Below are 26,109 nucleotides of genomic sequence, written 5' to 3'. Positions count from 1 at the left end.
CACACACACTTTCACACTCTTCACATACGCTGCTGCTACTCTGCACATAGACTCGGTACCAGTATAACTTGAATGTAGCCTATATTCGGCGCGTGCGACAAATAAAAGGTGATTTTATATCACTTTGCACTACATGATCTATAAATGCACAACTCTGTAAAGTGAAATTCTGTATTGGCGTTTTTAACCTTTGAGTCTTCGACCACATTAGCACTGTCATGCAATTTAGAAGACACCTTTTTTATGCAGTCATGCGTGAATAGTACATTTTATGTACGTGTTGTCCCGGGAATCGAACCCACTATCCATGCTCTACCAACTGAGCTACAGCGGACCACCATAGTGGCACGTGTTGATCATGTCAACTATGTTTTCATCAAATCAAATTTTATTGGTCACATACACATATTTAGCAGATGTTATTGCGGGTGTAGCGAAATGCTTGTGTTCCTAGCTCCAACTATGTAGTAGTATCTAACAATTCACAACAATACACACAAATCTAAGGTAAAATAATGGAATTAAGAAATATATAAATATTAGGACGAGCAATGTCGGAGTGGCATTGAATAGAATACATTATATACATATGAAATGAGTAAAGCAGTACAGTATGTAAACATTATTAAAGTGCCTATTGTTCCATTATTAAAGTGACCAGTGATTCCATGTCTATGTATATATGGCAGGAGCCTCAAAGGTGCAGGGTTGAGTAACCGGGTGGTGGCTTACCTGTGACACCGGGTGCTGTAGGTGTCCTGGGGGGCAGGCAGTGTGCCCCTGGTGATGCGTTGGGCAAACCGCACCACCCTCTGGAGAGCCCTGCGGTTGCCGTACCAGGCGGTGATACAGCCCGACAGGATGCTCTCAATTTTGCATCTGTAAAAGTTTGTAAAAGCTGAATTTCCTCAGCCTCCTGAGGTTGAAGAGGCGCTGTTGCGTGGACCATTTCAGATTGTCAGTGATGTGTACGCAGAGGAACTTGAAGCTTTTCACCTTCTCCACTGCGGTCCCGTCGATGTTTATAGGGGCGTGCTCTCTCTGCTGTCTCATGAAGTCCACGATCAGCTCCTTTGCTTTGTTGACGTTGAGGGAGAGGTTATTTTCTTGGCACCACTCCGCCAGGGCCCTCACCTCCTCCCTGTAGGCTGTCTCGTCATTGTTGGTTATCAGGCCTACTACTGTTATGTCGTCTGCAAACTTGATGATTGAGTTGGAGGTCTGCGTTGCCACGCAGTCATGGGTGAACAGGGAGTACAGGAAGGGGCAGATCAGGGAAGTGGAGGTGTTGTTTCCTACCTTCACCACCTGAGGGCGGCCCGTCAGGAAGTCCAGGACCCAGTTGCACAGGGCGGGGTTCAGACCCAGGGCCCCAAGCTTAATGATGAGCTTGGAGGGTACTATGGTGTTGAAGGCTGAGCTATAGTCAATGAACAACATTCTGACGTAGGTATTCCTCTTGTCCAGATGGGATAGGGCAGCGTGCAGTGCGATGATGATTGCATCGTCTGTGGATCTATTGGGGCAGTATGCAAATTGAAGTGGGTCTAGGGTGTCAGGTAAGGTAGAGGTGATATGATCCTTAACTAGCCTCTCAAAGCACTTCATGATGACAGAAGTGAGTGCTACGGGGCGATAGTCATTGAGTTCAGTTACCTTTGCTTTCTTGGGTACAGGAACAATGGTGGACATCTTGAAGCATGTGGGGACAGCAGACTGGGATAGGGAGAGATTGAATATGTCCGTAAACACTCCTGCCAGCTGGTCTGCGCATGCTCTGAGGACGCGGCTAGGGATGCCTTTTCATTTAGGTATTGTTAGGTCAGTGCACATTTCTGACGCTCCTGACACATTGGCTACAGTGTTATTGACATTACTATGACTGACCCCAGTTACATGTAAAATCTATTAACTTAAGCTTTTCAACCTCCCCAGGCCTAAATGTCCTAAATGCGTTAGGACAAAGTGGTTTGTCTGCTATGTATTGTGGTGTGGGACTTGAGTTATGGTAACTGTAGTGTGTTTTGGATTTGAATAGAGAAAAACAAAGACTAGTAGTCAGGCAGCTCAGCTTGCCAAGGTAAACCCCCGGAGTCGAAAATCAAACAACGTGTGTGTGTTCTGTCTGCAAAGGTTGGAGGATTTCATACAGCATGGAGGTTTTGAGGGTATAGTGTTTTAGGAGGAAATGGAAACCGTATGTTGTCTTGAAGAGATGGAACATGAAAAGGTCTTTATGTTACTGGAGTGGTAAGAGTTCAACATCCGTTTGTGAAAGAGAACTTATAGCAGAGTGTTTAGAAGTTCACTAAGGATGGTTGACAGTAGGGAGCATGCATTTTATACCTCAGTAACTGAGACAATGTCCTGGAATGTTCACTCTGATACAATGTCTATGTGAATGTTGGGTCATCTTCACTTGTCATACCTTTGACCTCTATCCTCTTCCGTCCCCAGGTCCATACCAAGTTCCACTGTCGCCAGGCCAACGCCCCAGGAACAGACACCTCCCGTCTCACCTTCTCCTACGAAGGGACAACACTGGCTTCTCGAGGAGGTGAGATCGATCAGCCTGCCTCACTGCCTATGCTTTCCGGATTTGTTACTACTACAGTACACCACCAATATAATATGAACATCAGCATTGCCTAACTGTGCATTCAACAACACTGTACTGTAGCTCTGTGCCTGTGTGTGTATACATTGGAGAGAGTCCCTCTACTCCAGTCCTGACTCAGCGCTTTCAGTAGAGCTGTGATGTCTGAACACGCTTCCTACAGTCTCGGTTGTTTCAGCGGGGAAAGAGCTCATCTCTTCCCCCAAGTGCAAATAAAGACGGCCAGTCTGCCACCATCAGCAAAGTTGTTCTGCACACATGCAGATCTTCTATACATAGAAGCAGAGGGGTTCCCTTGGAGTCTTTGTGCGTGTTCTGTTCTAGCCGTATGTCCCTCTAAGCTGTACTACAGTGGGGGAAAAAAGTATTTAGTCAGCCACCAATTGTGCAAGTTCTCCCACTTAAAAAAATGAGAGAGGCCTGTAATTTTCATCATAGGTACACGTCAACTATGACAGACAAATTGAGAGAAAAAAATCCAGAAAATCACATTGTAGGATTTTTTATGAATTTATTTGCAAATTATGGTGGAAAATAAGTATTTGGTCACCTACAAACAAGCAAGATTTCTGGCTCTCACAGACCTGTATCTTCTTCTTTATGAGGCTCCTCTGTCCTCCACTCGTTACCTGTATTAATGGCACCTGTTTGAACTTGTTATCAGTATAAAAGACACCTGTCCACAACCTCAAACAGTCACACTCCAAACTCCACTATGGCCAAGACCAAAGAGCTGTCAAAGGACACCAGAAACAAAATTGTAGACCTGCACCAGGCTGGGAAGACTGAATCTGCAATAGGTAAGCAGCTTGGTTTGAAGAAATCAACTGTGGGAGCAATTATTAGGAAATGGAAGACATACAAGACCACTGATAATCTCCCTCGATCTGGGGCTCCACGCAAGATCTCACCCCGTGGGGTCAAAATGATCACAAGAGCGGTGAGCAAAAATCCCAGAACCACACGGGGGACCTAGTGAATGACCTGCAGAGAGCTGGGACCAAAGTAACAAAGCCTACCATCAGTAACACACTACGCCGCCAGGGACTCAAATCCTGCAGTGCGAGACGTGTCCCCCTGCTTAAGCCAGTACATGTCCAGGCCCGTCTGAAGTTTGCTAGAGTGCATTTGGATGATCCATAAGAGGATTGGGAGAATGTCATATGGTCAGATGAAACCAAAATAGAACTTTTTGGTAAAATCTCAACTCGTCGTGTTTGGAGGACAAAGAATGCTGAGTTGCATCCAAAGAACACCATACCTACTGTGAAGCATGGGTGTGGAAACATCATGCTTTGGGGCTGTTTTTCTGCAAAGGGACCAGGACGACTGATCCGTGTAAAGGAAAGAATGAATGGGGCCATGTATCGTGAGATTTTGAGTGAAAACCTTCCATCAGCAAGGGCATTGAAGATGAAACGTGGCTGGGTCTTTCAGCATGACAATGATCCCAAACACACCGCCCGGAACTGAAGGAGTGGCTTCGTAAGAAGCATTTCAAGGTCCTGGAGTGGCCTAGCCAGTCTCCAGATCTCAACCCCATAGAAAATCTTTGGAGGGAGTTGAAAGTCCGTGTTGCCCAGCGACAGCCCCAAAACATCACTGCTCTAGAGGAGATCTGCATGGAGGAATGGGCCAAAATACCAGCAACAGTGTGTGAAAACCTTGTGAAGACTTACAGAAAACGTTTGACCTGTGTCATTGCCAACAAAGGGTATATAACAAAGTATTGAGAAACTTTTGTTATTGACCAAATACTTATTTTCCACCATAATTTGCAAGAAAATTTATTTAAAATCCTACAATGTGATTTTCTGGAGAAAAAAAATCTCATTTTGTCTGTCATAGTTGACGTGTACCTATGATGAAAATTACAGGCCTCTCTCATCTTTTTAAGTGGGAGAACTTGCACAATTGGTGGCTGACTAAATACTTTTTATCCCCACTGTATCTGTTTGGCCCGCGATGCCTCAGGCTTCGATTATCCCTGTGTGGAGACTCTCATCATGGTGCCAGTGTTTTTAAACCATTATAGTTCCGGGAAGGTCATTGTTGAGTTAAGAACACTGTACAAGAATTACCAGGCCATGTGACCTATAGTATGTAACACAGGAGAGAGTTGACCATCAGACCAGCATGAAATAATTACAATAACTCTTGAATAACTCCCATGTTTACATTGTTTTCTCTGCCAGGTGATGACACTGAAGATCTGGGACATCCCTAATTTCAAGAAGCCTCAATGTGGCTACAGGGCTTTCCAACTTCTTCCCCATGTGAGTACTACGTCATTATTCCCTTGACATTAATAATAGGTGATTTGAACACCCTTCTTGTGATTACTTCAACGTAACTGGTTGGCACACTACCTACATGTGCAGCGTACAGTTCCCGAAGGCAAATGTATGACATTATGTTTTGTACAAATGTGCTTGTCTAGTATCAGCTGGCTGAACTGTGGTGTGTGACTGTGTGTGTCCCCCCCAGGACAGACTGCTGTTTCAGCCCTCATGACAAGCTGCTGGTGACAGGGACGTCGGTGAAGAAGGACGAGGGCAATGGGAAGCTGGTGTTCTTCGACAGAGCCTCTTTCCAGAAGGTTGCTGGCACCCGCCCACCCGACTAGAATCACCACTCTTGACGGGTCTGACCTAGAGTATGTGGACAACTACAAATACCTATGTGTCTGGTTAGACTGTAAACTCTCCTTCCAGACTCACATAAAGAATCTCCAATCCAAAGTTAAATCTAGAATCGTCTTCCTATTTCGCAAAAAAGCCTCCTTCACTCATGCTGCCAAACATGCCCTCGTAAAACTGACTATCCTACCGATCCTTGACTTCGGCGATGTCATTTACAAAATAGCCTCCAACACTCTACTCAGCAAATTGGATGTAGTCTATCACAGTGCCATCCGTTTTGTCTCCAAAGCCCCATACGCTACCCACCACTGTGACCTGTACGCTCTTGTTGGCTGGTCCTCACTACATGTTCGTCGTCAAACCCACTGGCTCCAGGCCATCTATAAATCACTGCTAGGCAAATCCCCGCCTTATCTTAGCTCACTGGTCATTCCCAAAGCCAACACCTCCTTTGGCCGCCATTCCTTCCAGTTCTCTGCTGCCAATGACTGGAACGAATTGCAAAAATCTCTGAAGCTGGAGACTCTTATCTCCCTCACTAACTTTAAGCATCAGTTGTCAGAGCACCTTACCGATCACTGCACCTGTACACAGCCCATCTGAAATTAGCCCACCCAACTACCTCATCCCTATATTGTTATTTATTTTGCTCTTTTGCACCCCAGTATCTCTATTTGCACATAATCTCTTGCACATCTAGCATTCCAGTGTTAATACTATTGTAATTATTTTGCACTATAGCCTATTTATTGCCTTACCTCCATAACTTGCTACATTTGCACACACTGTATATATATTTTCTGTTGTATTTTTGACTTTATGTTTTTTACCCCATATGTAACTCTGTGTTGTTTTTATCGCACTGCTTTGCTTTATCTTGGCCAGGTCGCAGTTGTAAATGAGAACTTGTTCTCAACTGGCTTACCTGGTTAAATAAAGGTGAAATAAAATAAAAAATAAAAAAAGGTCTATGAGATAGAGGTCACCAACGCCGTGAGTAACATCCTGAAACTCTTGACTGCAACACTAATAATAACTGACCAGAATGACTACACCATATCCTAAGGTTTCATTTAAATGTATTGGTTCACAAACATAATCAACCATGTACATAGATAATCAAACAGTATTTTGTTGAAGGGACAATATTAATTTCTGTACATTGCAACAGATGCAGTATTGCAGACTTACCTAGAAAAATCCTATAATTTAATTTCCTCTCAGGATTTGTGGTTTGTCCTAAAACTCTCCTACATCAGTCTAAGCTCTCATTTGGGCAGGAAATAAGTCTTGTCTGTTTAGATTAAGAGGTTTAAGGTAGTTTCTTTAATCTCCCATTTAACCAGAGCTGAATTATCCCCAGCAGGGATTAGAGCTACAGTACAGCCACTACTGGGACTATACAGGCAGGAGAGGAGAGTTGGCCTGGGGAATACTGGATGCTGCTAAACTCAATTAGTAAGGTCTGATACTGTAGATACTGCTGAACTCAATTAGTAAGGTCTGATACTGTAGATACTGCTGAACTCAATTAGTAAGGTCTGATACTGTAGATACTGCTGAACTCAATTAGTAAGGTCTGATACTGTAGATACTGCTGAACTCAATTAGTAAGTTCTGATACTGTAGATACTGCTAAACTCAATTAGTAAGGTCTGATGCTGTAGATACTGCTGAACTCAATTAGTAAGGTCTGATACTGTAGATACTGCTGAACTCAATTAGTAAGGTCTGATACTGTAGATACTGCTGAACTCAATTAGTAAGGTCTGATACTGTAGATACTGCTGAACTCAATTAGTAAGGTCTGATACTGTAGATACTGCTGAACTCAATTAGTAAGGTCTGATACTGTAGATACTGCTGAACTCAATTAGTAAGGTCTGATACTGTAGATACTGCTGAACTCAATTAGTAAGGTCTGATACTGTAGATACTGCTGAACTCAATTAGTAAGTTCTGATACTGTAGATACTGCTAAACTCAATTAGTAAGGTCTGATGCTGTAGATACTGCTGAACTCAATTAGTAAGGTCTGATACTGTAGATACTGCTGAACTCAATTAGTAAGGTCTGATACTGTAGATACTGCTGAACTCAATTAGTAAGGTCTGATACTGTAGATACTGCTGAACTCAATTAGTAAGGTCTGATACTGTAGATACTGCTGAACTCAATTAGTAAGTTCTGATACTGTAGATACTGCTAAACTCAATTAGTAAGGTCTGATGCTGTAGATACTGCTGAACTCAATTAGTAAGGTCTGATACTGTAGATACTGCTGAACTCAATTAGTAAGGTCTGATACTGTAGATACTGCTGAACTCAATTAGTAAGGTCTGATACTGTAGATACAGTGGGGGAAAAAAGTATTTAGTCAGCCACCAATTGTGCAAGTTCTCCCACTTAAAAAGATGAGAGAGGCCTGTAATTTTCATCATAGGTACACGTCAACTATGACAGACAAAATGAGAAAAAAATTTTTTTATGAATTTATTTGCAAATTATGGTGGAAAATAAGTATTTGGTCAATAACAAAAGTTTCTCAATACTTTGTTATATACCCTTTGTTGGCAATGACACAGGTCAAACGTTTTCTGTAAGTCTTCACAAGGTTTTCACACACTGCTGCTGGTATTTTGGCCCATTCCTCCATGCAGATCTCCTCTAGAGCAGTGATGTTTTGGGGCTGTCGCTGGGCAACACAGACTTTCAACTCCCTCCAAAGATTTTCTAATGGGTTGAGATCTGGAGACTGGCTAGGCCACTCCAGGACCTTGAAATGCTTCTTACGAAGCCACTCCTTCGTTGCCCGGGCGGTGTGTTTGGGATCATTGTCATGCTGAAAGACCCAGCCACGTTTCATCTTCAGTGCCTTGCTGATGGAAGGAGGTTTTCACTCAAAATCTCACGATACATGGCCCCATTCATTCTTTCCTTTACACGGATCAGTCGTCCTGGTCCCTTTGCAGAAAAACAGCCCCAAAGCATGATGTTTCCACACCCATGCTTCACAGTAGGTATGGTGTTCTTTGGATGCAACTCAGCATTCTTTGCCCTCCAAACACGACGAGTTGAGTTTTTACCAAAAAGTTCTATTTTGGTTTCATCTGACCATATGACATTCTCCCAATCCTCTTCTGGATCATCCAAATGCACTCTAGCAAACTTCAGACGGGCCTGGACATGTACTGGCTTAAGCAGGGGGACACGTCTGGCACTTCAGGATTTGAGTCCCTGGCGGCGTAGTGTGTTACTGATGGTAGGCTTTGTTACTTTGGTCCCAGCTCTCTGCAGGTCATTCACTAGGTCCCCCCGTGTGGTTCTGGGATTTTTGCTCACCGCTCTTGTGATCATTTTGACCCCACGGGGTGAGATCTTGCGTGGAGCCCCAGATCGAGGGAGATTATCAGTGGTCTTGTATGTCTTCCATTTCCTAATAATTGCTCCCACAGTTGATTTCTTCAAACCAAGCTGCTTACCTATTGCAGATTCAGTCTTCCCAGCCTGGTGCATGTCTACACTTTTGTTTCTGGTGTCCTTTGACAGCTCTTTGGTCTTGGCCATAGTGGAGTTTGGAGTGTGACTGTTTGAGGTTGTGGACAGGTGTCTTTTATACTGATAACAAGTTCAAACAGGTGCCATTAATACAGGTAACGAGTGGAGGACAGAGGAGCCTCTTAAAGAAGTTACAGGTCTGTGAGAGCCAGAAATATTGCTTGTTTGTAGGTGACCAAATACTTATTTTCCACCATAATTTGCAAATTAATTCATTAAAAATCCTACAATGTGATTTTCTGGATTTTTTTCCCTAATTTTCTCTGTCATAGTTGACGTGTACCTATGATGAAAATTACAGGCCTCTCTCATCTTTTTAAGTGGGAGAACTTGCACAATTGGTGGCTGACTAAATACTTTTTTTCCTCACTGTACTGCTGAACTCAATTAGTAAGGTCTGATACTGTAGATACTGCTAAATGCCAAACGTAATTACTCAGGCCAGAGGGGTATACTACACAGACTAGTGCCCACAATGCAACAGAACCAGTAGCCACCAGAGGGGTATTCTACAAAGTAGGATCAATGAGTTAGCCAGCTAACTTGCCTAAATATTCTGAAATAACGTATAATTTTTTGGGAAGATAGGCTTGAAATGGGCATGATCTAATTGACTCAACAACCAAAAACACATATCTAAGTTTACCGTTCTTAAATTAAGCAGAAAATCAATAGTTATTTATGGGTTGTTAATTATGGAACAAGTGACTAAGGCTTTTGTATTATATAACTTAATTCAAGCCATGCATTTGTGTCTGAACATCTTGATTAGCCTACATGTATCATTGTTACATTTCAATAGAAAGCCTTTCATTAAAACATCTGACTTGAGTTATGTCTGTGGGTCTCAACATGGCCAACTGTGCTACTTGTGGGTCTCATCTCTGAATGAGAGCAGAATACTGATGTTTCCCCAACACTATGGTTTGCCAGTAGCACGATCGTCTTTCAGTGTAGGGAGAACTGGAAAACCCAGCTCAACCCAGCCAAGCCGATCTAAGAGAAAGAGAAGAGAGGAGAAAAGAGTCAGGAACACTATTTTAAGGGCCAGCCAAGCCAGGAAAGAGGGGAGAAATGTACCCCTATTCTCTGACAATCCTCCCCATCCAGTATTGGCAGGAGACACACAGTAGATGCTTTTCCAACTGCTTCAGTAAACATTAGATAGAGAATGAAATAGTATAACTAGCAAAATTATTATAGTCCATTCACACACAATGTGCATGTGAAGTAATGTTCTACACAATCTATCTGCATGTAGAGAACCTACATGCTACGTGTTGCCAAGGCAAAGTGCATGTATCCATAACATAAAATGGAGTAGCAGTTATTTACACCTCTATAATGCTTCTAGAGATACAGCAGCTGCAGGTGTTCTCCTCAACACTCCACTGCAGCGTCTGTCTTGTATTAGCCAATCAAAATAGCTCTCTTCACCAGGCTAAATAGAGGTTCAGATTGGAGAGAGAGCGAGAGAGGTCTGTCGATAATTGAAACCACACCACCAGCCCGTCGTTGGAAGAATGTTCTCTCTGTTGTCTGTGTCATGTCATACAGTACAGTATGCACAGTGCAGCTCTTTTTCTCTCTCCGCTCTTCCACCTCAATCCCTTTCCATCGCTCCTTCTTGCTCTCTGTCTCCCTCCCTCTCTCTATCTCCATCTCTACTGTCTCTGTCGGCCCGGGGATTTAGCAGAGTGTATGTGTAGTCATAACAACGAGGTCTGACGGAGGCTAATAGCTTCTATCTCAGTATCCCTCTGGACCAGGCCTGACGGCCAGGTTCTCCTATCCTCTCCTCGGGGTTACAGTGGCTGTGTTGCGCCCTGCCTCTCTCCTCTGCCAGCCGGCTGCCATCTCTTCTCCTGTCTGACAGAAGGCCTGGCACAGCCTACAGAGAGAGAGACCTAAGTGCATGTACCCTTGTATATTTAGTACCTTCCCCATCCCAAACCAGATAAGCAGAGCTATGAGGTAGTAAAGTTATTTCATTGGGGGGTGGGAGGGGGGGGTGACGTGCACTCAGGGGACCTGACGAATGAGCGATTTACTGTGTTTACACTAGCCGTCCCGCTCTGAGATGGGTTAAGAATTTAAGTGCTGTCTTTATGAAGTGGTGCACCATGCAGTCGAGTGAAAGGCAGGGTAACTAAACAGTCAGCGTAAACCCAGACCTGGGCCATAGGCTGTGCTAGGGAACGGAGGATTTATTTATCCTGGATAAGGTAAATAATCCATCCACTCTTAACTTATCTCTGTCTATCACAGGAGGGCATGAACCAGGTGACAACTCACAGACTCACTCCCACTGAGGTACAGTGGGAAATATCTCTGAGAAATACCTCTGTGAGAGTACTAGTGGATATAGCAGTCCTGGAAATCCTACAGTAGATTGCCCTGGGGAGAAATGGGAAAGACCTAGATAAGGTGTATTTGGTTGTGGTGGGTGGGTGTTGTGTATTGGGGAGGCGTTGTCCCTGCCTCCCATAGTGTGGGTGGGTGTTGATGTTTGCACTTGCTACCCTTCACTTCTCACGCTTGATGGCTCTCAAACAGTAGCCTGCCTCTCCCTCTCCTGCTTTCTTTGATGGAGAGGTTTAGGCTTTCATCTATAGAGTGAGGAGGAGGGTGCAAGGTGGGACATGGGCCATGGTTCTCCTCTTTGTGGCTCAGTACACTGCTCCTCCACAATGGCCTATTTGGAGGTCATTCTGACGTCAGTTATGGGGTGCTAAGGCAAACGGACACTTTAATTGAGATTTCCCCATTTAGTGGCACCAAAGCTAGATGTTTGGCTGCTGTGGTCCTTTTTGTTTTTGCCTGGCCACCCTGTTCTATGGCTCTCTCTCTGTCAACAGCAATAACCCTGTTAAAATGAACACACTGGCAGCTAACCAGGGGCCAGGAAGTTCTTTCTGAAGATCAAAAACATGCTCAGTTTGACTTCGTTACCAAAATCATCAGATTTTCTGTCCTGTCGGAAACATGTTTGTTTCTCTTCATCAGCCACACATTGATAGATACTATCCACTACATGTTCTCTTTTCAGACAGGAGGCAGAGAAAGAATGCTATTGAATAGCCGATTAAAGAGCTGCTCTCATCTCCATGATGTGATGTAATGTTGTGGAGTAGGAGAGTAAACTGTGTATTCCCCACACTATAAACACACGGCTCTGAATATCTACACTACCGGTCAAAGGTTTTAGAACACCTACTCATTCAAGGGATTTTCTTTATTTGTTACTATTTTCTACATTGTGGAATAATAGTGAAGACATCAAAACTATGAAATAACACATATGGAATCATGTAGTAACCAAAAAAGTGTTAAACAAATCAAAATATGTTATATTTGAGATTCTTCAAATAGCCACCCTGTGCCTCGATGACAGCTTTGCACACTCTTGGCATTCTCTCAACCAGCTTCATGAGGTTGTCACCTGGAATGCATTTCAATTAACAGGTGTGCCTTCTTAAAAGTTCATTTGTTTGAGCCAATGTGTTGTGACAAGGTAGGGGGATATACAGAAGATAGCCTTATTTGGTAATAGACCAAGTCCATATTATGGCAGGAACAGCTCAAATAAGCAAAGAGAAACAACAGTCCATCATTACTTTAAGACATGAAGGTCAGTCAATATGGAAAATGTCAAGAACTTTGAACGTTTCTTCAAGTGCAGTCGCAAAAAGCATCAAGCGCTATGATGAAACTGGCTCTCATGAGGACTGCCACAGGAATGGAAGACCCAGAGTTACATCTGCTGCAGAGGATAAGTCATTTGAGTTACCAGCCTCAGAAATTGCAGCCGAAATAAATGCTTCACAGAGTTCAAGTAACAGACACATCTCAACATCGACTGTTCAGAGGAGACTGTGTGAATCAGGCCTTCATGGTCGAATTGCTACAAAGAAACCACTACTAAAGGACACCAATAAGAAGAAGAGACTTGCTTGGGCCAAGAAACACGAGCAATGGAATTAGACCGGTGGAAATTTGTCCTTTGGTTCCAACCGCTGTGTCTTTGTGAGACACGGTGTGCGTGAATGGATGGTCTCCGCATGTGTATTTCCCACAATAAAGCATGGAGGAGGAGGTGTTATGGTTTGGAGGTGCTTTGCTGGTGACACGGTCTGTGATTTATTTCGAATTCAAGGCACACTTAACCAGCATGTTTAACACAGCATTCTGCAGCGATTTGGGCTTAGTGGGACTATCATTTGTTTTTCAACAGGTCAATGACCCAACACACCTCCAGGCTGTGTAAGGGCTATTTGACCAAGGAGGAGAGTGATGGAGTGCTGCATCAGATGACCTGGCCTCCACAATCCCCCGACCTCAACCAAATTGAGATGGTTTGGGATGAGTCGGACCGCAGAGTGAAGGAAAAGCAGCCAACAAGTGCTCAGCATATGTGGGAACTCCTTCAAGACTGTTGGAAAAGCATTCCAGGTGAAGCTGGTTGAGCGAATGCCAAGAGTGTGCAAAGCTGTCAAGGCAAAGAGTGGCTATTTGAAGAATCTAAAATATAAAATATATTTTGATTTGTTTAACATTTTTTTTGGTTACTACATGATTCCATATGTGTTATTTCATAGTTTGATGTCTTCACTATTGTTCTACAATGTAGAAAATAGTAAAAATAAAGAAAAACCCTTGAATGAGTAAAACTTTTGACCTGTAGTGTACATTGGAACCCTACTGCTGTGTCGCCTGGGTGAGGCTACTGCATAGCTCTGCTGGCCTGGGCTGGGCTATACTTGACTGGACTAAGTCAGTTGGGTTGGATCGGGCTGGACTGTTGTGCTGGTCTTGGTCCTTCTTGCCTGTGTTAGGCTGCTGGGTCAAGTCTCTGAGCTCTACTGGAGTGTAACGGAATTCCTCATGTGATGTAAATTAAATGATCTATAATCTCCAAGCCGATAGATTACCTAAAGACCCAGTCCTGTTTGGGAGCGTTTTCTTGATCTTTCTAAATCATAAATTACTCCACCACATGGTCAGTGGGGCAGATTAACCCCTATATGTCTAGTACACTCACTCACCCGGCACACACACAGCTGCTGTTGGTGCCTGCGGGGTTTGTGGGTGGGGGTGTTTGGCTGACTGTTTACGTAAGTGCATGATGTGTAATGCCTATGCATTGTGTGAGTATGTGCATTCATAAGTGTGTTTTGTGTTGCTGTGTGTGGGGGGGTCCCCTTACCACTGGGAGCCTGGTGGGAAGCTGAATGCTGTCACACCACCCTTAGTCCTGCCCTTCCCCATCTTGTCCCACCCCCCACAGGGCCACCCTGATCCACCCGCGGGGCCAGGGCACGCCATGCCACAGCTACACTACTCTCTCTCTCTCTGGCAAACACACCTCACACAAAAAAGCACCACACTGCTACACACATACATACAATCACTTCCTCCACCCACACACTCACTTTGTCAAACTGGGGTTAACTGGGGTCTTCCAATTCACACTAATACTCCATCCATGCCCACTGCTTGTAATACTGCCCACTGCTTGTAATACTGCCCACTGCTTGTAATACTGCCTACAGCTTGTAATACTGCCCACTGCTTGTAATACTGCCCACTGCTTGTAATACTGCCTACAGCTTATAATAGTGCCCACTGCTTGTAATACTGCCTACAGCTTGTAATACTGCCCACTGCTTGTAATACTGCCTATAGCTTGTAATACTGCCCACTGCTTGTAATACTGCCCACTGCTTGTAATACTGCCTACAGCTTGTAATACTGCCTACTGTGCCCAGCATCAGTCATAAACCTTTTTCTTTTTGTATAAAACGTTAAATAATTATTCCTCTCTCTCTCTTTCACAGTCATGCATAGAGGAAACTGCACTATCAGTGTGTGAGTAATGCATCCTCTTCCATTCCTACATTAGGCCTCTTTGTTACAGAGGGTCTTAGAGAGATGGAGAGAGCACAAAAAGCCTGAGTGAGAGGACTCTGCTGTACATTCAGGAACATCCAACGTCCAGCCACTACTGTGCTACCTGCCACACATCTGCTTAGCATCTCAGGACTTCAACCTATAAACTGGAAGTCTCTCACAAAAATAGTACACACGTGCACTCTGAAGTGCTTCATCACTGCTATGAGCGTGGTCACATTTGCCTTGGCAGCGAGCCATCTGTCACACACAGACTGATGGATCCAGGCCCCGTCCTGAGAACCAAATATAGTCAACTAATGCAGAGACCACTCCGACTGTTAAAAACCTGCCCGCATCCCACTCTACAACTATAGTCTACCGCGGTCAATAGTACAAACCACTACCACAATGTGTCCGCTCCAGCAGTCGTCGCTACGAATGATTTGAATCTCATGTTACGATGAAATGTTCAGTATGTCTCTGTATAGCTCATCTCCTGTCTCTGTTTCTCTGTCTCTCTCTCAGGGTGTGGTGTGTCTGGCATCCCAAGCTGAATCAGATTATGGTGGGGACTGGAAATGGACCGGCTAAAGGTCTACTAAGACCCTGTCAGGAGTCTCAGGTACACTGAGCTGAGAATGTTTACTTTTATGGTGGCTGGGACGACAGTTGTTATTTTTTTTATGACACGTTTTTAGCTGTCCTGTACATCGTCAGTCTTTTTCTCACTTTACAAACTCCCAGCGAGAAACGATAGTGTGTATATTTGATAATGTGCCTGAAGTGGGTTGTCTAGACTCCATCCTGTTGGAGCAGAGCAGAAGAGACTGGCCTGTGGTCCATCTCTAACCTACAGGCACCCATGTTTGAGAACGGTGTATAAAACTGACCTTGTCTCCCACAGAATGAAATATGAATTCTGTGGTGTCTCTATCTCTCTGTGTGCAGGGGAGCTGAGCTGTGTGTGGTGAAGAGCAAGAGGAAAGAGATGCAAGCAGAGACACTGACGCAAGACTACATCACACGTAAGTACCTCAACAAACACACACACACTAGGGCTGGGCGGTATACCGTATTTTACGATATACCGGTATTGATGCACGGACCGGTTTGGGTTTTTGCTCTATCTTCTATAACGGTAGTTGAATGTTTGGTTTGTTAAATGTGATACGCCGTGTATAACGTCCATTTTTATGGTTTACTTTGCTACTTGAGTCAACGCTCCGCTCTCTCTCAGACCTAGCCCTGCCCCGTCACTCAAGGAGCGCATGTGTTGTTCCTCCAGTCTCTGCATGGTCACATGCAACAATGTTGATGACAACGATATTGTTTTCACTTTGCTTCTTAATATAAATCCACTAGCGTTCTATAATTACACTATTTGTTTGTGTTTCTTACATCTGCAAACAGCTAGTTTGTATTTTCTTAGTAAGGTGGGCCTAAATCTTGTTAGCCGCTAATCGTTAGCTAACTAAAACATTTACTGAGCCAGAGCAAACGTAACTAGCTATACAGCCTGATAATACCAGTGATGGTGTAGTCCTACATCTGCATGCTTTTTTGAGCAACAGTATCTTCTAAATCAAAGAGGAATACGCGACGCAAGAATATGTTAGCTACCGTAGCTAAGAGAAAACATTGTGTAGCCAAAGATTATAGGGTCCCCTAGGAAACACTTGTCAACACTTTGGTTCCTACGCTGTCACAATAAATCCTTCCGGGCATTTTCATTTGTTGTCATGTCAAACACTGTATTCAAAGTGGCCAGTATTATATTCTAACTATAGAATTAGAATAATCATCAACATTTTGGTTAAAATAAGGCCTAGATTGTTTACCCATATTGTGCATCCCTACGTGGCAGTGTGGAAATGACCTCAAATGAGTGCAGGAAATGCAGAAATTGATGAAAATGTATTATTATTTTTGATTGAATTGAACAGTATAAAACAATCAGAATGGAGAAAGACACATTGAAATCAAAAACATAAAATACAATTATTCTTTCATATCCCGTGATATGATATTTTGGCCATATCGCCCAGCCCTAACACACACAGTATCAGGCACAAACACTCTAGCAGTATTATACAGCACACTCTCTCACACACACACAGATTTCAGAGGTGGCATCAGGCAATGTTCAGTCAGTGTTGTCACGGTGCAGGCCCATTTGCTGATGGTGAGTGTGAGTGAACAGACCGCCACAGGGCATGATGCCACGTGTCAACCACCCAGGGCCCCAGTCACGCCAGGGACAGCCACCTTTCCCATCCCCGGCAGCGCGATACCCCCGCTTACACACACACCCCTCTCCTGAATCAACCCCCCCCCCCACAATACGTGGCTCTCCTCTGTCAGCCTCGTATATGAATAGGAGGACCAGACACCTGACTGAGCCGTGATGGACTAGGAGGGAACACACAGCTTATTGTTTAGGCGACAGAACCCTTTTTATTATCCATCATGTGATTTCATCGCCACGCCGACAGGCTGTGAGAGTAAAGGTCATGGTCGCTGAGTGACAAACTTGTGCCCTAGTGCTAGAAAATTAGAGTGGAGAGGAAGCACGGTGATGGCCCATTGAGAAAAGAGTGGGGATCTGTTAACAGTAACCTTTTTATTTAATGTAGCGTGGAGGAGAAGAATTAACACTGAGCAGTGACAACAGGAGCTCCTGAATGGAAAATCACTTCATCTAGCCCTACACTAAGTGTGTCTCTGTAACCTCTAAGGAAGCACACACATACACACACACTGTTACTCAGATATACAAGCGTACACATAATGTTGGGGACACACACGTGGATGTGTAAATATAAACATGGAAGTGATAATGACCCTGTTGGGATCCAACATGGCAGAAAGAGTACACAGAGAGAACATGGATCTCGCCAGAGGCCACTTGGTGTGTTTGAGTGTATGGCTTTGTTATGCTATGCTTTCCAGTAAGGCCTGTTGACATGTTTGTTAATGTATGTGTTTTGTACTTGTTCTCTCTCTCTCTCTCGCTCTCTCTCTCTTTCTCTCTTTCTCTCTTTCTCTCTTTCTCTCTTTCTCTCTTTCTCTCTTTCTCTCTCTCTCTCTCTCTCTCTCTCTCTCTCTCTCTCTCTCTCTCTCTCTCTCTCTCTCTCTCTCTCTCGCGCTCTCTCTCTCTCTCTCTCGCGCTCTCTCTCTCTCTCGCCAGCCAGCCAGCCCATCCTCTTCCCATGTTCCGTGAGGCCCGGCAGCACAGCACTAAGAAACAGCTGGAGAAAGACAGAGTGGACCTTATGAAGTCCCACAAGCTTGAGCCCCCCGTCACTGGACCAGGTAACATTATAGGGACAACAATACAACTACATCAATCAACGAATATGACCTTATTATTACTGCTGGTAGGAATAGGTCTACAAACAAAGGCATTGGGCTTGACCAATATTAGAAGTAATACCGCTGCAGTTCAGGGTCACAACAACACAATGCAACCCCTGTTGTGTTTCCCTTACTAACACATTTGGCCATTGTCTTATTTCCCTAACTGCTGAGCCGCTGCTGCCCCAAGGACCTCTGTGGACTCCTATGTCCACTGTGCGTACAGTCTATCACACACACAAACACTCAATAAGCTGAGGTGCTGTACAACATTTCCTGACTGAATGTCTTCCAGCTGTCTGTTTAGCTGTGATGCTTTGAGAGAAGTTTGCAGCCCAGCTGTTCTCTTGAATGCTCACATATTCCCTTGCTCAATATTATGGGCACGAGGTTTAGAGAGAATAAAGTGGGAAAGAGAGAATGACATGTTGGCTAATTCACTGTAGTTGGTTTATCATCCTGATTTAAACTACTCTTAAAAGTGTTGTGTAATGTTTGAGGGATTGGCTGGGTGCTAGGGATGGATATTTCCCAAAAGATCTACCAAGTTTCAATACTCTGGAATAATTAATATTTGTCCCGGGAAATACCGCAAGAATCGGAAGTGCCCATTTTAAAGCATTTAAAACCAAGATATGGTCACTATGCCAGGATTCTCCCCAAATAAGCAGGACGCTGCGCCACCTTGTCGGATTGGTTGCGGCACTATGTAAAGATTTCAGAGCAAATTAAACTGATATTTAGTAATGTGCGAGTAGGCAAACTATCTTTGATCGCCAATGACGTTGTGAGTTGTGAAACAGGCCGTTCATAAATTCAGAGCATTATTATGTTCCTCAATTAATTCAGCACATTTCAGCAGTAGGCTATCTCGACACAGCGTGCTTAGGACACACCGAGTATAGCGTTGTCAAATCATGCAAACTTTGTAACAGCATTCAAACAAAAGGCAAATGACCAAAGTTGCTAACCTTGCTAGATAACCTCCTTCAACGAAAGACAGAATACCTCCTATATATGGATAAATCGAGTTGATGATTATACAGATAGCAGATCAGCTCATTAATAATGGGGAGATGAAGAATGGAAATAGTTTAAATATCAACGTATCTTAATGGGGACCAATTCTGTTTCAAAAATATCCATATCTGCTTTCAATAGCCATATCTCCTCTCGATAGCCATATCTACTCTCAATAGCCATATCTCCTCTCAATAGCCATATCTACTCTCAATAGCCATATCTCCTCTCTCTCCGTTTGTTGATCGTGACATTCTCTACCGAAGCTCTCATATGGGCTGCAGTACGAGACAGCACAAAGAAGCGGAGGAAATGTAATAGCGGTATTTTGGCATGCATCGGCAAGAGACGTGCTTTGATAATGCAACCTATCGATAATAAAGTTAGCAATTTTCATGCGAGACAGGATTCAGGATTTTGGGTTTCAGTGGGATTGGAACTGGATAGGAAAATAGCCTAGGCTCTAGAACAGGAGAAGATCACATTTTCCCTCATCCCTCTCTGAATTGTTAAGACTGCATGTCTGTGACAGAGAGGCCTATGTAGTGAATGGCTATCAAATTTGTGACTGTCTGAAGAGTCATAATGTTGAGCTGAATCTCAGGAGTGAGTCAAAGAACTACACTTCCCAGAGTGCACCAGCAGCAGCAAACCGGCTGCTTGTCACCTGATCAATCATTTTCACTGATTTGGAGCACCTGTGAAGGCATGGAGGGGCTCAGTCATTCAGAAGAACAAACTTCAGAGAGAAGACTCCAAGTTCACTCACAGGTTCAGTCCAAAGACGCCAATGGTAAAAGGCTTAAATGGTTAATTCATTTAAGTTATTTAGAATGTTTATTTAAATGTTTAAACTAATTTAAGTTCATTAAAATGTTTAATTAAAATGGTAACTTTTTGTTCTGTCTTTAAAGGTTTACAACCTAATTTACTGGCTAATTTACTGGACAGACCAATCGACTGAGAGCAAACTAAAAATAAAAAGGATTGAGTCAGAAATTTGAGTTGTCCCTGTGTCCTTTGGATGGTGAACAAGAGGAGGACTTGACACATAATGACAGCTCAAAGAGGCCCACGTTATATAGGCTATACTGTAGGAGTTTCCTGTAGGGTTTATTAACCACATTCTGGTCGCGACTCGCCTGTGCAGTCCAGCAGTGTCAATTATGCGTGTGCTTTGAATATAGGGTGACTTTGTGTGAAGTAGATACACTAGGGTAAAGGTTTCCATGTGACAACCTGTTTGGATAATGTGCTATTTAATTTTTTACTAATCTGCTGCTGCACATGTTTGGTATTTTGTAGAATTGCATTAGTGCGACATTGGGGATAATAGGATTTTGAATGTGAGTGTGACTGTGGCAGTCCATGTTTTAACACAACATAAATACTCTTATGGAAATGAGGACATTTTTTCTAACATTTTCATGTGTGTATGTTTTGGAGCAGGAGGAATGTGTTTCCTTGTCTGTCATTAAATGTGAGACTTTTTTCGTCTGTATGTATGCTTTTGGGTGCATGTTGCTAGTGTGTCTGCCTGCCTGTCGGTCTGTGCATGTTGCTAGTGTGTCTGCCTGCCTGTCGGTCTGTGCATGTTGCTAGTGTGTCTGCCTGCCTGTCGGTCTGTGCATGTTGCTAGTGTGTCTGCCTGCCTGTCGGTCTGTGCATGTTGCTAGTGTGTCTGCCTGCCTGTCGGTCTGTGCATGTTGCTAGTGTGTCTGCCTGCCTGTCGGTCTGTGCATGTTGCTAGTGTGTCTGCCTGCCTGTCGGTCTGTGCATGTTGCTAGTGTGTCTGCCTGCCTGTCGGTCTGTGCATGTTGCTAGTGTGTCTGCCTGCCTGTCGGTCTGTGCATGTTGCTAGTGTGTCTGCCTGCCTGTCGGTCTGTGCATGTTGCTAGTGTGTCTGCCTGCCTGTCGGTCTGTGCATGTTGCTAGTGTGTCTGCCTGCCTGTCGGTCTGTGCATGTTGCTAGTGTGTCTGCCTGCCTTTCGGTCTGTGCATGTTGCTAGTGTGTCTGCCTGCCTGTCGGTCTGTGCATGTTGCTAGTGTGTCTGCCTGCCTGTCGGTCTGTGTATGTTGCTAGTGTGTCTGCCTGCCTGTCGGTCTGTGCATGTGTAGGAGATATGTGTGTCGGTGGTAGGTAGCCTAGCGGTTAAGAACGTTGGGCCAGTCAACCAAAAATCTCTGGTTCGAATCCCAGAGCTGACTGTCGATGTGCCCTTGAGCAAGGCACTTTACCCTAATTGCTCCAGTAAGTCGCCCTGGATAAGAGCGTCTGCTAAATGACTAAAATGTGTTCCTAACCCAGTGTTCCTCTCTTCCTCTCAGGTCAGGTGGTCATGTGGCAGCCCATGGAGGTACTCTGTCCTCCTTCATTGTGAAGAACATTGCTCTGGACAAAACCGATGACAGAAACCCTCGCCAGGCCATCCTCCGACACGCCAAGAAGGCCTCCAAAAACCCCTACTGGGTCGCTCCTGCCTACACCAAGTAAGACCAACCACACACACACACTCCTGTGATGACACAGACAGACAGGCTGTAAGATGAGTCTGCGGTGGGTATAGTTTGTGGCTGTGCTAAGGTTGCAGCCTGCCTGGCTTGGTGACACGTGGATGTTTAAAGTGCTGCAGGCTGCAGCCCAGGTCTGGAGGCCCACCAACCACCAATCAGCTACCTAAGAGGGCTCGTGTTACACCTGGCTAATGGACAGGACTATTATGGGCTGAGGATCTAAATGTGTTTAAGGAAAACGTCCACATTAATCTGTAGACATCCCAAACCCCTTCATGATATGTTTAGGTCCATAAAAATGTAATTCATGGCATGATGTTTGACAGGAGACAGTATATTTAGTTAGCACAGTAGATAATGGGTGTATGAACTTATTGAGGCTCACAGTCTTAACTTATATAACCTTTTTAACTCAATTTGATGATCAAAGTCCAAAATGACTAGGAGTAAGAACAGGTCATTCCCCTGAGAGATTCTCTCGTGTTGATGGCTATCGCTCTAGGGGTTGGAAAGTGTAGCCTGGCCCCTGTTTGGCTCTCTGTCAATAATATTTCACATGCATTATGCATCAGTCTAATTCTGGCGACACAATCCCAATGGACTGTCAATATAGCTCATCACCTCACCAGTCGACAGGTGTATAGATGAGCTATGGAGATTTCATGGCCATCATCATCCATGCAGGTGCTGAAGTATTGAGTGTCATAGACAGTGGGGTAAGACACACCAAGGTACCACGTCTAGTCTGGGCTAAGAAAACATCCTGATCCATGTAACCCTACCTGTAGCCTTTTACCTGAGTGGGCTCGCTCAGCTGATCCACCCGATCACTCATTAGTCATTACCACTGCTAATTGGAATGTTAACACTAATGAGACGCATTGTAGCACTTGGGCACCGTGACAGATTCATGACCAACTGATCCGTTTACTCCCTTTGTTGGGCTCCCTGGTATCAGTATACACAATAGTGATGCGCGGGTTGACTCATAACCCGCGGTTATATCCACGTGGCGGACGGGTTTAGGATCATTAAATATTGTGGCTGAAGGGCGGATGTGTGGCGGGTAGGTTAAATAAAGAGAAAAAATACCTTTAAAATATCCATGAATGTATAATTATTGTGCAATTTATATAGGCTACATTGAGGTTTTTCTTTCATTATTTTAGGCTATCTGGTATTACTGCATAAGCCTAAGCTTGAGGGCTTAACTGTGCGTGCCAAATAGCCTGCACAGCCAATTGCCAAATAATGCTTTTGGGAACGGGCAGAAGTTAACGTCAATCCAAGGAGGCAAAAAGGACATTGCCTAAACTGAGTTCAATAAGACAAACGCTGTGAACGGAGAGTTGAAAATAAAGAGAAGGGAGGGCCAGAAAAGTCATGTTTGGGGAAGATTTGGTGAAGTGGTAAGAGGGTAATAGCAGTACCGGCTATGTTATGTGTGTTGATTGTGAGGTTCTATACATATTCGACAGTCACAAGGCGGTACTTCAAATAGGCCTATTTCATGTTAAGGGAAATGTAGTCTACTGTTTAGATGGGTTAAATGGAAACTGAAATCTGGACATTGACTAACCAGAATAACCTACAGTTTTTTTGGCAAACTCCAAAGTCCTCTGATGATACTAGTCCCTTGCGAATCGACATCTTTATGTTTTTAGAGAAATGTCTTAGTTTGACAGCTGTTGCTTGCGGTTTGAGCAAGAAAACAATAACGGATTGGATAAATTGAACAAAGTGCTGCACATAGCCTATATAAGGGGCTACATGTATGACTTTCACAGTGAATGCTTTTGTGTATACATTTTGTGCGAATGAATTGAACATCGCCAAATGCATCATAAAATAATATTGCGCCTCTGGAATAACGGACATTCTGGGGTAATAAATACATAACCAATGTTCTAGTAATAGTAGTCCCGTGTGAATAGGGCTATAGCCTTAATAATAACTCCTGCGGAATGAAGCATTTCTTGCAGTAAAATGATACACCAAATATAGGCTAAATATGGACTTGGGAACAGGAGTGGAGAAATATGATTGATTTATTTCTGCAGCTTGAGAGAATGCAATGCTCAGTTAGATACCATCTGTAGAGTTGCTGTCTTCATCATAAATCATCATAAAAGCTGATAGTATTTCAACCACAAAATATGCATTGAAGCCGACCTGAAATCTTATCAGAAACACGTTGCGTCGTTTTCACAGCTTTCTTTTTCCTTACAACCGGTCAAACTGATGTCATTTGGATGTTTTGCACAGAGAAAATATTTTCTGGGAGGGGGGCTTTATATTTTCTCCCCAGTCCCTAAATGTCTTTGCTCCGTGAAAGATGACAGAGAGAACTTCATGGACGTCAACTAGATTGAAGCATCTATTACATTATTCTGTTTAGCAAGGGTTTATTTAGTCTTCTATTGGGCAACATATATTGACAAAAGAGAAGCTACATGTATCTAATTATAGACAAGTTGACTAACAAATAGCCTACCAAAATGTTGGATATTCTTTTATTTTTATATTTTTTTTTACCCCTTGTCTCCCCAATTTTGTGATATCTAATTGGTAGTTAGTCTTGTCCCATCGCTGCAACTCCCGTACAAACTCGGGAGAGGCGAAGGTCGAGAGCCATGCGTCCTCCGAAACACGACCCTGCCAAGCCGCACTGCTTCTTGACACACTGCTTGCTTAACCTGGAAGCCAGCCGCACCAATGTGTCAGAGGATACACCGTACAACTGGCGACCGAAGTCAGCGTGCATGCGCCCGGGCCCGCCACAAGGAGTCACTATAGCGCGCGATGGGACAAGGACATCCCGGTCGGCCAAACCCTCCCCTAACCGGGAAGACGCTGGGCCAATTGTGCGCCGCCTCATGGGTTTCCTGGTCGCGCCCGGCTGCGACACAGCCTGGGATCGAACCCGGGTCTGTAGTGACGCCTCAAGCACTGCGATGCAATGCCTTAGACCGCTGCGCCACTCAGGAGGCAAATGTCGGATAGTCTAAGCAGAAATATATCTAAAGCGGGCATCAACAAAATCCTGCACCCCTGTCAAATAATCGTTCTGCAGTCTTTGACTGTAGCCTATAGCACATTTTCTATATTTGCGGGTTAGGGTTGGGTGCGGGCATCAGATTTTTACTTTATCACATATAGTCGGGCGGTTGCAGATGGATTATTAGCAATTGCGGGCGGGTGCGGGTGAACAAACAGCTGACTCACGCACCACTAACAAACACACGAGACAGAACAGAATAAATATTGCATTACAACTCCCTCACCTGATCATTGAATGACCTGTAAGAAAGTTCTAAAAGAGAGGGTATGGTGGATAAAAGAGTCACTGACTAGGAGGCACACTGCAGGTGTTTTAGGAGGTGCTGCCTGGACCCTAGTGGAGGTATTAGAAGAACATATTCTTAATTCCCCTACTCTCTCCTTCCTATAGTCTAACCCCGTGTGTGTTTTCCATGTGTGTATATGTTTCTGTGAGTGTCATGTCCCCTCCATTACTTACCTAGGACAGATGTTGGATTATAATCACTGCTCAGAATGGACAGAGTGATAAAAATAGGGAAATAGTTTAATCTCCTCCCGACCTGCCTCACTGACTTATGTCCTATCCCTTTCACTACTCCTCCCTTATTGTCTCTTAATATCTTCTCCCATTATTCCTTCTCTCGGTCTGTATCAGTTTCATTTTCTGTTGTGTTGACACTGAATATGACCCCCTTATTTGTATCGTGTAAGGATGGTTGTAATGTACCGTACCGAAGTAAATTGTCTCCCCTCCTCACTGTCTTCTGCCAGGACCCAACCAGATGCGATCTTTCAGAGTCTGATGTAGAGGCTGACGATGAACCAGATTGGAAGAAACGCAAGATTTGAGCCGCAGCAACTCCTTTGTGTGTGTGTGCGTGTGTGCATGCAAGTGTGTTTTTGTGCGATTGTGTGCTAGTGTGCATGGGAGTGTTTGTATATGAATATGTGTATGTTTTTGTACTTTGCTGTACTTGAATCAAATGTAGTGTTTGTGATCTCCTGAGATACAGTAATTAAAGGGATAGTTTATCCAAATTCCACGTGTACTTTTACTCTACCTCACTTTATCCCATCTCATTGAAGCCTATAGCATTGTCTTTGGACCTGTAGCGTCCCAGATCAAGACTTTCAGCTAGTTCTTATTGAGATGCAATCTCCTCCACCTAAAATCAATCTTGATCTATCTGGTTTCTATCAGGGAGTTTACCCTCTTAGACATATAGTCAGTCTTAGTCATAGACTGAAGGACATGCATGCGTTTCCTTTGAGTCACTCTGTCAAATATTTATTTAGATGTTATTTCTGTTGCGCAGTTTCACTTGCAGGACTCAACCAGTCCTAAATATTGATGGGAAAAGAGAACATTTTGCATGGAAATGGTCGATTTGAATTAGAAAATACCAAAACAACTCAATGTCATGTGGTGTAATTTATGGTCCATCGTATGAATTGAATTTAGAAAGTTAC

The 26,109-nt window shown here is 43.9% G+C and overlaps 1 long non-coding RNA gene across 5 annotated transcripts; it reads left to right on the top strand.

The window, feature by feature from the left end:
* Nucleotides 1-2,474: 2,474 nt before the first annotated feature.
* Nucleotides 2,475-25,682, top strand: LOC121573836. 5 transcript variants are annotated; one of them, XR_006002097.2, is made up of 7 exons: nt 2,509-2,557; nt 14,655-14,685; nt 15,235-15,331; nt 15,658-15,734; nt 17,897-18,021; nt 21,412-21,573; nt 25,411-25,682. It is a non-coding gene; the product is annotated as an uncharacterized LOC121573836 (long non-coding RNA). The 5 variants fall into 5 exon arrangements; XR_006002100.2 differs by lacking the exon at nt 2,509-2,557 and adding an exon at nt 5,152-5,273 and having other exon boundaries at nt 17,901-18,021; XR_006002096.2 differs by lacking the exon at nt 2,509-2,557 and adding an exon at nt 5,152-5,273.
* The last annotated feature ends 427 nt before the right edge of the window (nt 25,683-26,109 follow it).

The sequence above is a fragment of the Coregonus clupeaformis genome, chromosome 9 (assembly GCF_020615455.1).
Source record: "Coregonus clupeaformis isolate EN_2021a chromosome 9, ASM2061545v1, whole genome shotgun sequence".
NCBI lineage: Eukaryota > Metazoa > Chordata > Actinopteri > Salmoniformes > Salmonidae > Coregonus > Coregonus clupeaformis.
This window is presented reverse-complemented; position numbering and strand designations above follow the sequence as displayed.